Below are 12,171 nucleotides of genomic sequence, written 5' to 3' on the forward strand. Positions count from 1 at the left end.
TAGAATTCTGTCATTTCCTGTTTTTACACAATGCTGATTTTAGAACCAGGAAAATTCACACTTAAAATTGTCTTGCAGAAAGGTGATGCAAAATTCTTTAATAGATACTGTTTGCTTTGTTAAATTGATTTTTTTATTCACAATATTTTATTTCTTAATTGCTAATCTCTTGTAATGTAAGATAATGTCCATAACATTCTAAACACTGTGGTGATGCTGTAGCACAAAAGTAAGACAGGAAACAAAAAGAAACAAAATGCTTCACACTCACTACTATGAAATGTAAAATTCAATAATCACGTGCAATAGTTTTATTTATTTTAATATTCTATAACATTCCTAAGCCTTGTATCTGGGGATTAAGTATCTCTTCTATTCTCCTCTCCTCTCCTCTCCCTCCCTTCCCTTCCTCTCTCCCTCCCTCCACCACCTTTTCTTCTCTTCTCTTCTCTAATATGTCAGTAACACAGACAGTGCCTTCATTTCTAGCTAATATTACATTAATTTTACATTAATGACAAAGATGATTTATGAGCATTTCTAATCTTGGAGATGAGGTTGGGGGATCCGTATGAGATGAAGATGTTGTGATATAAATACCTATAGAGGACTATTATTTTGACCTGTCGATGCAATGTGCGACAATAGAAAAAAAAAAAAAAACGGGGGGGGGGACAGGCGACAGATTACACAGCTTTAAAACACAATCAGTCTGATTTTCACAACACTGCAGTTTTAAAGCTCAGTAACATCAGCAGCAATCAGATCATCCTCACATCCAAACACACACCCAACCTGCAGTCAAGCACTTCTCTCTGTTTATCATCACAGGGAGCTTAACGTGTTCCAGCACCTGGCAAAATGGGCTATCTGAAACTAATTGAGATTGAAAATTTCAAATCTTATAAAGGCCGACAAATAATCGGACCTTTCCGCAAATTCACAGCTATTATCGGACCAAACGGCTCGGGTAAGTGACAGGTTTTGTTATTGCTCACACAGATAAATATAGGTCTGAATAATGCCGACTTATTGCTCCATTCATTTAGCGCTTGTTTTTCTGTTTACAGATTGTCAGATCATACCAGTGAGTTCTGTGCTATGCGTTATAAGCACTAATAAACATCATGTTTCAGCCATGAGATACGCCCCTCTCTATATAGAAACAAAATCCCTACATCATTTTATTTATTCTACATAAGCATAAAGTAAATATACAATAATAATTTAATATTTAATAAAACTTCTCCATAACAATAATATTTTCCTTATGGTATAATAGGAGTGGACAATATGCCTGGAGTTCTTTACTCTGCCTTATTTGTAGCACAATTTTACCTCTTTGTTCCTTGTTTGCTTTTTCCCTTTCTAGTGTGTGGTTTGATGTCTTTCTGCCTTTAGAATTCTGTCATTTCCTGTTTTCACAACATGCTGTTTTTAGAACAAGGAATTCACATTTAAAATTGTGTTTCAGAAAAGTGATACAGATCTGCATGAAATCCATCTAAAATTCTGAACATTGCATTGTCTGTAGTTCTAAAGTAAGACAGGAAACAATTTCTAAAAGAAACAAAATGCTTCACACTCTCAGTTTCTCTAGTTGAGTGAAAAGTAAAATTCAATAATCACATGCAATATTTTTTATTTATTCTAATTTTCTATAATATTCCTAAGTCTTATTTGGGGATTTTTTATTTTATTTTGTTGTGTCTTTCTGTATTGTACTTATTTGCTTTGAAAACTTTTACACCACTGACTGGTAGGTTGCAGTTATAGATTTATTGAAATCTGCTATTTGTCATTTGTATTATATTGAGCAAGTTGGTCAAAAGTACTTTCTGGTTTAGTATCTCTTCTCTAATAACATTGACAAAAACAAAGAAAGAAAGCGGAAAAAAGGCTAACGATAAGGCAAGAAGTAGGACCCGTGTTAATATCGGATCAGCTTTCCAGTCAATAACTCCTCAGCTAAATGCTGCTACTACACAAATAACACCTCTTTTCTATCGTAGTAATGTAGAGAGGCAGCTACAACCGCATTTTGCTAGTAACAGCATTTAGCTCAGGAGTTATTGACTCGGGAAACTCCAATCTGTGAATATGCGGCCATTCCCGCTCCTTCAGTTCTCTCCAGCGCTGGAAAGCTGATCCTATATTAACACAGGTCCAGTGTTGTAATGGAGTACAAATACTCCGTTACTGTACTTAAGTAGAAATTTCCCGTATCTGTACTTTACTTCACTATTTAAATTTGTCAACTTTCACTTTTACTCCACTACATTTCCTAGATAAAGTGTATACTTTTACTCCGCTATATTTCCACTAAGCATCTTCGTTACTCGTTACTACAAACTAAAATCAGAAGAAATGTGTGCGACTGCAATATCGGAGGTTTGGCCAATCACTGCTCCTAGATTGCATTACACACTTCTGCACACTCTACGGAGAAGCACAGGTGCGTGCACGCGGTCAGATTTTCCTTATGGTATAATAGGAGTGGACAATATGCCTGGAGTCCTTTACTCTGCCTTATTTGCAGAACAAATTTCCTCTTTGTTGTTTAGGAAAATCCAACCTGATGGACGCCATCAGTTTTGTGCTGGCAGAAAAGACCAGTAACCTCAGTGTTAAAACCCTGAAAGACCTGATTCACGGTGCGCCGGTAGAAAACCTGCAGCTAACCGTGCATGTGTCGGTATGGTGTACTGTGAGGATAACGGACATGAGCGCACATTCACGCGAGTTGTAATCGGCACAGTGAATGTCTATTTTATTTTATACTATTTTATACCCATTTCCCTCCATTTTGTTTATTTACATATTCTCACCCACTAGCTACCTCCCATTGAAACATGTTAAGCTAGCCAATCCATTTTTACAGCCTACTGCTCACAATTTTCTAGTTTCTACACTGTTTCTTCTCACAGGGTGCTGTGGAATCCATAGCTATGAAAAATCCCAAAGAGAGAACGGCTCTGTTTGAGGAGATCTCCCGCTCTGGGGAACTAGCTCAGGAGTATGATCGCAGGAAGAAAGAGATGGTAAAGATGGAAGAGGACGCCCAGTTCAATTACCACCGTAAGAAGAACATCGTGGCTGAACGCAAAGAGGCCAAGCAAGAGAAAGAGGTGATCAGATTATCTAAAGCTTATTTGAACATACGTTATATGTATGTATCACCTAAAACAAAATCTGTCCGTCTCTCCTCATCCCCAGGCTGAGCGTTACCAGAGGCTGAAAGACAAGGTTGTTAGAGCTAATGTGCAGTTACAGCTTTTCAAACTGTACCACAATGAGTCTGAAATTGAAGTGGACAGAGTCAGATAGGTAACTAATTGTCAGTGACTACGCCACTCCAATTTACATGGGTAGGAGATCCCACAAAGGGCTTCCCGCAGTTATTCAAATAAATGAAATTACTCAGACCAATATTGCATTAAATCAATACATTTATTAAAATGGTTCTCGCTCTCTTGACTTAATCATACTAAGGACTTAAACCAGCATACGTGCACAAAGGTTACTTCTAACGAGGGTTTAGCCACTTTACGATACAATTCAGAAAAAAAAGAAAAAAAAACGAAACAAATCCGATAAACAAAAGTACAAAACAAAGCCCACACAACACTTGTACAATTAATAGTGAGTAACCCCCCCCTCCGATTGTCATAAATAGTACACAACCTGATGTAGTATTGTCCTACTTTTGTTAAGAGTGCTCTAAATAAGCAAGGAGACAGGGTAACTATGGGCCGATAAATAAATCAAACAAACAAAAATAACAAATAATCAGCTTCAAAGCCAATAAACAAACTATACAAAAAAATAAATGTAGGGAAAACAGTGATCAACAGGACCACGAGCACATAGCACTCTACAAAAAAAGAAGACAATATATAGACTTAAGTAAAGTTGGCCCCATATTCCCAGATTCGAGTTTCCTGAGTCAATAGCTCCTGAACTAAAGGGTGTTACTACACAAATAACACCTTTTTTATCTTAGGAATGTAGAGAGGCAGCTAAAACCAAATTTTTCTCAAAATCGGCTTTCCTCCGCGGTGGACAAAATAAACAAGACTATGTGCAGACAACTGAGAAACAGATTCCAAGGGACCGTCTGTAAAGTGCAAAACCCGAAAAGCGAATACTATAAAAACAGTCAATAACTGTAATACACTGTACTGTCACCAAACTCATAACTCACATCACTGATGTCCTAATACATGTACTAAAACACTTATTTGGGAGAAATCTCTATTTTATGATTTTTCATAATATAAAAATCAATAAACTGACTATTATGGAAATTATACTCAATAGCTTTACTGTAATACACTGTACTGTCATCAAACTTGTTGTTGTTGATATGCTACTCATTTAAAAAAAAAGAGAGAACCAGTAGTCAGGCCAGACTTAACTGTAGCCTCTATGATACATGCCATTATTGAATCACTAATTTTCTTTACAATATTTTTAGGCAATAGAATGTTACATTGGCACCATCCTCAATTCAACAAATACTGCTGGACGGCTATACCACCTGAATCACTACTCCATAGGTGTGATTTTACACAAATCAAGAGAACAAATGACCAGGCAAGGGTTAAGAAATGTAAGAACCTCTGTAGTAATTTTATATTTATTTTTTATGTTGTGTAAACATTAAGCATGATTAATCACATTTCCTATTAAATATCTCTAACAATGACAAACAACTGACAGGAATTACAAACATGTTTCCACACCTCAAACATCTCACAGAGGCATACAAAAGACAAATGAATTGGGACTGTCAACCAATTAAAACAATTATATTAAGTACCAAAAAAAAAAAAAAAAAAAGTTTTAGTAATCACAATTAATTTGACAGCCAGTATTGTTGGTCACTTTAGTACTGTTATGTCTGCATGGGTTCGAATTGTGTGTTATTTTAATGTTAGAATCCTTGATATACTTAAAAATGTTGATTTTAACCTTTAATGTCTCTTTTGCTTCTGTATACAAAATACAATTGTTCTGTTTTTTTTTGTTAATTTCCACACATTGTATCAGGTCACCTTTAATGATTATGATGGAGCCATTGGATTTGTCAATATAGCAAATGTACACTGGAAGTTTGTGGTGAGTATATAGCTAATTGTGTAATATTCTATGCTAACATCTCTGAATTTTTTTATCGTCATTATTATTACTATCAGAATTTTTGCATGGCATGCGCATTTAAAAGGATATCTGTCTATATAAAAATATTCATTTTTTCTTAATCAACTCAACTGTGGCTTTACAGTTTTATAGAAAATGTTGATTTTTATTTGTTGACACTACTGAAAAGGTATAATGTAATTTTTTCCCCCACCAGTATCTTCATGACCTTTCGAGCAAATTTTTGTGGTTGACCCCATGCAAGGGTCAAACGAATTGGAGGACTCAGAAAAGGCCTGTTACAAAATGTGGGTAATAAGATAGATTATGGAAAATAGGTGAAATATTAATGAGGCAAAATAAACGATAAATAACTATCATTTTATATTTTAGAGAGTATTTCAAGATGCGTAGAAACCGACTTGGAAAGGAGGACTGGGTGGACATCAGATGGAAGCCTGGAAAGATTGTCCACACCTTTCAAAAAGATACCACCAACTGTGGAGTCTTTGTAATAGAGGTAATTCTAAGAAACATTAAAATAGATGTGACAACATGCATTGTATTTTTACTGTATAAGAGACAGTACATGTGTTATGCTATCTGTACAGATGGCCAAGAGGACAGTGAAAGAATTCCCAAACATTCCACAAATGTTTGACATTGACCCATCATAAGAATCACTTAAGCAAAGAAGAGACGTGGCTGAAGTCATTCTAAAAGGATCAGGTATTATTGTATTTGAAATTTCTGTATTCTTTTTGCAAACTCAAGAGGTTGTGTATGAGCATCTGTGTATATACTTTATATACAGTGAAACCCAAATTTATTTGGACACCTTATAAATTTTATTCATTATTACAGTCTAGTCACCGTAGTTAAAAAAATAAAATAAATAAATGTGACAAAATGTCAGACTAAATTGTGTCAGATAACACTAAAGCAAAACATGTTCAGGTTCATGTTTTTTGTTTGTTTGTTTTTCAAGTTCCAAACACAGATTTCTGCTCCTTTTGTGGAAACATGAACCTACCAAAAGCTGTGGCTGCTGTTTGGGTGAGATTTACACTTCAGTTGTTTAAAACGGTACAGTAAACATTGTAGTGGATAATCTGAAGGTTGATGTTATCTATAGATAAATTTAAAGTAATTAAATATTTCAATACATTTATGCATTACAGGATTTTTAAAGCAAATATTTTATAGAAATAATTTTCATATTTTCCCCCTTATATATTCAGTGTGGAACATGCACAAAATGGTTCCACATAAACTGCCTTAGGATGACAGACGAGGAAATACCGAGCGGGCATATCCCTTGGTATTGTGCATTGAGCTAAACCAAGTACAGTGACCCTAGCATTTAATGATATCTGTAATAGGTCTTAAATAAGAAGCAGGATTACATGTGTTTAAAGTGTACATAAAAGTGAAATGTATATTATTGTATATTGTTGTATATATGTTCATACTGCAAACAATAAATAATCAAAAAGCAAGGTTTCTCAAAATATTTACAGTAAAGTTAGAGTATAATTTCCATAGTCAATTTATTTTTATATTATGAAAAATCAAGAAAAAAAAAATCAAGAAAAAGAGCTCCCCCCATTAAGTGTTTTAGTACATCAATAAAGACATCAGTGATGCGTGTTCTGAGTTTGATGACAGTACAGTGTATTACAGTAAAGTTATTGATTTTTTAATTTTATGAAAAATCATAAAATCAAGAAAAAGATATTTCTCCCCACTAAGTGTTTTAGTACATGTATTATGACAGTGATGTGTGATCTGAGTTTGATGACAGTACAGTGTATTACAGTAAAGTTATTGATTTTTTTAAATTACAAAAAATCATAAAAATTAAACAAAAAGACATTTCCCAAAAATAAGTGTTTTAGTACATGTATTAGGACATCAGTGATGTGTGTTCTGAGTTTGGTGACAGTAAAGTGTATTACAGTAAAGCTATTGACTTTTTTGTATTCGCTTTTCGGGGTTTGCACTTTGCAGACGGTCCCTCTGAATCTGTCTCTTCGGTGTTCGCACATACAGAATTAAGTATTTTGTCCAACGCGGAGGAAAGCTGATATTGAGGAAGATTAGGTTGTAGCTGCATTGTAGCTGCCTCTCTACATTACTAAGATAAAAAAGAGGTGTGGTTTGTGTAGCAACACCCTTTAGCTCAGGAGCTATTGACTCTGGAAAATCGAATCTGGGAATATGGGGCCAACTTTACTTAAGTATATATAGAATTACATTCTCAAATATAACCCAACTCATGTTACACAGCACCATTACATAATTCCAAATAAACGTATTATCCAATCTCTAAATAAAAACAATGCTTCACAATACATCTTAAACCCATCTAAAAACAAATTTATGATTATCATTAAAATCCATTACACAAATCAATTAAACAAACATACTATTTTACAGTTTCTTGTACTGCATACCAGACCCAACGGAGAGTTGCTGCAGCCTCGCGTTTAGCACAATACACTGCAGCCTATGGGTCTTTTCAGCGTTCACCGTCAGTATTAACTGTCAACAATATCTAAAATGCACACAACCAAGAAAAGAAAACAATTACACAAAACCACTCTTATTCTGGGTATAAGAGATCTTATTTCACAATATACACTCACATGCAGTGTGCTGCACAAATCTCAGTGTGCACCACTCTCGACCAGTATGGGTAACAGCAGCATGCACACCACATACATAAAATTAACTGAACAAAGAAAAAGGATCGTTACACCCGAATCCCGTTCTTGATATAACGCATTATATGCCATCAGGCAATTTATTTTAATTAATAAACTCACATGCAGCATCCAATACCAGCCCGACAGCATTTACAAGTAGAGTGTAGTAACTGAATACAGTTTTGACAGCAATACCCAGAACATACTAGTAACAAAAAAAAATAAATAAATCTATAAACGCATCCAACTCTCTTAAATACTACTATTTATAAAAATAAAAAAGAAAGACCTACCAACACTTTGTCCTTCCAGCGACGAGCAACAACATGCACGCCAAACAATTGAACAGCGCGCCGTATCCGCCGGAAGTGGCGTATATGAAGGCAAATCCACCCAGCTGCGGGTAACGCAATGAGGAAAAATAGCTCAACGGCACCCCCTACTGACCCTACTACAGAAGCTCAACTGAAAGCTGTCCAAGCGTAACCGGGAGATCGAGAAAGATAGAATAGCTGAAAGAGGTTGGTATAGTTTGTGATTGGAACACTTAGCGATCATTGGACAAGACACCTGTCACTCAAGGTATACATGAAGTTCAACAGTCTGCCGCAGGGAAAAGTTGGAATGGATGGAATGGAATGGATTACTGTGGATTAATTCTGTTATTTTCTTATATTTAAACGAATAACTTTACATTTCGAATTTAATTTCTTTTCGGATTTGTTAATGTTTTCTTGCATTTGTTAATTTGTTTTACACCGTACTAGTGTCCCTAGCTGTCATTAACTAGCCAACCAGCTAAGAGGCCAATGTTAGCAGTTAAAAGGTTGACATACTTTTGTGAATATTGGATATCATAGAAATACAGATTTTATACGTGTTTATACAAGACTACAAGACTGATACATAATCTACCTAGCAACAGAATGTGACTTGATTGGTAGAATTTCAACCAATAGTTTTAAAGAAAACAGCTGGTCCAAATACTTCTACTGAAGATGCAGTCTGTTTGCTAGCAGTAATTAGTATTACTTTTTTTTTCTTTTTTTGTATAAATAAAGACAGACATATCAGACTAACTTGACTCTTCTTTTAATAAACTTGTGAGCCCTACACACATTATTTACATGAGGTTACCCCAGGTGTGCACACTCTTCTCTGGCCCCCTCTACAACAGAACATACAACAATTGTTCGTATTGTCATAATTAGAGCACTTTTTTTAAACACAACTCAATTTCTTGTACAAACAAAGAACATTGTTTACTTATTACTCCTGTGTAGTAATTTAACATTTTCATTCTGACATTTTCATTTCTGACTTCACTCTGTTTTTTTTTTTTTTAAATTGTTATATAGTCTTTTAAATATTGTGGTTTCCTTATTAGACGTCCTGCTTTTGTGTCAACAGATGCTGAGAGGTCTGACTGTTGAGTATTCTGCATTTGATTTTCCACAGCACTGAGGTGTGATTGAGCATCTGCAGTTTCTGCGTGTTTTGTAATGTCAGGACTAACAGTCTCTATTTGGTTGGAGACTCTGGGGGTCATTCCATGATCCCTTCGAAGATGCCTCCTGTTCCTTCTTATAACACTTCCAGAATCCAACTGGACACTGTAGGATCTCGAGTCGATGGGCTCCACCAATGTCCCCTTTCTCCAGATCTTATGAGGCTCAAATGGTTGTATTCTTACAGAGTCACCTTGTTTTAATGTGTCTAAGTCTTTGGCTGATCTGTTGTAGTATGTTTGTTGTCGTTGTTGATTTGTCGTCAATTCTCTCAATGAATTCTGGATCTTTGGTTGTGGGAGGCTGGGTTTCGTGGGTAGAAGTGTCTTGGTGTGACGGCTAAGCAACCTCCAGGATTGCTAGGTATGGAACCTGTCTTGATATTTGTGCTTTAAACATCAGCCTCTTGGCAGTTTTGACCGCTGATTCTGCCTTGCCATTACTCTGAGGATAGCCAGGTGATGAAATTTTGTGCAGGAATTCCCAATGGTGACTAAACTTCTTAAACTCGTATGACGAAAACTGTGGGCCATTATCAGAGATGACAATGTCTGGAATACCCTGACGGGCAAAGTGACCTTTCAGCTTTCTTATGACAGTAGTGGATTTAGTGTCTGGCAGATAATCAATTTCCCAAAAGTTGGAGTAGTAGTTTACTATAATTAGTATGTAATTTACTATAATTAGTAATGTAGTTTAAAATATGATCATATTCCTACAACAAGCTTCAGAACATAATGTTACACAGTTACTTGAGCACACACACACACACACACACACACACACACACACACACACACACACACACACACACACAAACAAATTACTCACTTGTTTTTTACATTTACATTTACATTGCTCTTACACGGTCAAAGATGTACACTCAAACTCTCACGCTTACATTTACAAGCTAACGCTCACAGGCTAACACTTTCACACACATACAAACTCTCACACACATACACACACACACACACACACACACACACACACACACACACACACACACACACACACACACACACACACACAAACAAATTACTCACTTGTTTTTTCTCTTCTCTCTTGAATGAAGCTCTATTATCTGTAATTATAAACAAGACATGAATTTTCAGCAGCTGTGTGTGTGTGTGTGTGTGTGTGTGTGTGTGTGTGTGTGTGTGTGTGTGTGTGTGTGTGTGTGTGTGTGTGTGTGTGTTCTCACTTTGTGTTCTCTTCTGTCTCACTTTGTAGATCATTAGTCCACATCCTCCGATCAGCAGCAGAGTCACACAGACAAACACACTGATTATGATGATGATGATGATGATAGAGGAAGCTGGAGCCAGAAACAGACACAATACAGAACAGGAACAGACCAAACACATTAACCAAACACATATCTTATATATGTGGGTGCAAATATAAATATAAAGTAGAAAAATAAGAAATATGTGCAATTCAAAAGAAGAAACATATTTTTAACATAGTTTTAACATTAAACAAATACAATCTGTAACATTAGCAGATTGAAAAAGACAATAAGTCAGTGAGAAGACAATAAACACAATGAAAGAGTGAGTTATGTATAAAGAGTAAAGAGTTCTTACTGAAAAACACTGCAGATGGAGTTTCTATCAGTGCTGTTGAGTTCGTCAGGTCGGTGTCTGTTGTTGGGGAAATTTTTGTATTCAGTTTTAAATATGAGATTGAAAACAATCATCTGTCTGTACACAGGTTTATTGTGAGGTTTATTTTCAGTCAGAATGATTTATTTTCAAAATGATAAAAATAAAATAATAAAATGCTCACCTGTAACATGTAGCCACACCTCTGTAAAGTAGGAGCTATATTTGACTGATCCGTCTCCACAATACACACCAAATAAATAAAATACTTCATCAGTTTTTCTCACGTCGCTGATGTTCACACTGAGAACTTTAGCACTCCTGTCATCAGAAATGGAGAATCTGCTGTTCTGAAATTTTGTGTTAGTATCCAGAACTCGATTAATGTTAATGTCATCATTCACTGTGTCGACATATTTGGTGTTTCTCTCATACTTCCCTGGATAGTTACAGGTGATGGTAATATTCTGCCCAAGATAAGCCTTTATTATTTTTGGCAGCCAAGAAGATGTTTCTGTCAATTAAACAAACAAACAAACAAACAAACAAAAGTAGATATTCTAAGCTTTATAGATGAGTAATATAGAAAGGTAAAATTCAATAATCACATGCAATATTTTTTATTCATTTTAATTTTCTATATTATTCTAAATCTGGGGATTTTTTAGTATTTTATTTTGTTGTGTCTTTCTGTATTATACTTATTTGATTTGAAAACTTTTACACCACTGACTGGTAGGTTGCAGTTATAGATTTATTCAAATCTACTCACAAATAAATAAAATTTTCATCAGTTTCTCTCACATCACTGATGTTCACACTGAGAACTTTAGCACTTCTGTCATCAGAAATGGAGAATCTGCCGTTCTGAAATTTTGTGTTAGTTTCAAGAATTGGTTTAATTTTAATGTCATCATCCACTGTGTCGACATACTTGGAGTTTCTCTCATACTCCCCTGGATAGTTACAGGTGATGGTAATATTCTGCCCAAGATAAGCATTTATTATTTTTGACAACCCAGAAGATGTATCTGTCAATTAAAAATAGACATTCTAAGATTTATAGATGTGTAATATTAATGCACAGTTATGAAAGTACTATCTCTGGATTATATAATATTATATAATCAATATTATATATAATATAAATATTTTGACTGTGTGCGATACAACAATGTATTTATATACTCTTTGCTCACTATTATA

General features: G+C 35.2%; 2 long non-coding RNA genes across 4 annotated transcripts; one reads left to right on the forward strand and one right to left on the reverse strand.

Moving 5' to 3' along the window:
• The first annotated feature begins 449 nt into the window (after positions 1-449).
• Positions 450-6,570, forward strand: LOC125140022. 2 transcript variants are annotated; one of them, XR_007139223.1, is made up of 9 exons: positions 450-970; positions 2,928-3,128; positions 3,217-3,327; positions 4,478-4,612; positions 5,053-5,121; positions 5,360-5,450; positions 5,536-5,662; positions 5,754-5,871; positions 6,131-6,570. It is a non-coding gene; the product is annotated as an uncharacterized LOC125140022 (long non-coding RNA). The 2 variants fall into 2 exon arrangements; XR_007139224.1 differs by lacking the exon at positions 450-970 and adding an exon at positions 2,524-2,662.
• LOC113658149 lies at positions 3,087-8,267 on the reverse strand. Of its 2 annotated transcripts, XR_007139221.1 has the most exons (5): positions 8,144-8,267; positions 7,971-8,055; positions 7,791-7,876; positions 7,572-7,699; positions 3,087-3,874 (listed from the first exon to the last, which is right to left on the reverse strand). It is a non-coding gene; the product is annotated as an uncharacterized LOC113658149 (long non-coding RNA). The 2 variants fall into 2 exon arrangements; XR_003444325.2 differs by lacking the exon at positions 3,087-3,874 and having other exon boundaries at positions 7,064-7,699.
• Between the last annotated feature and the right edge of the window lie 3,904 nt (positions 8,268-12,171).

The sequence above is a fragment of the Tachysurus fulvidraco genome, chromosome 23, assembly GCF_022655615.1.
Source record: "Tachysurus fulvidraco isolate hzauxx_2018 chromosome 23, HZAU_PFXX_2.0, whole genome shotgun sequence".
Lineage (NCBI taxonomy): Eukaryota > Metazoa > Chordata > Actinopteri > Siluriformes > Bagridae > Tachysurus > Tachysurus fulvidraco.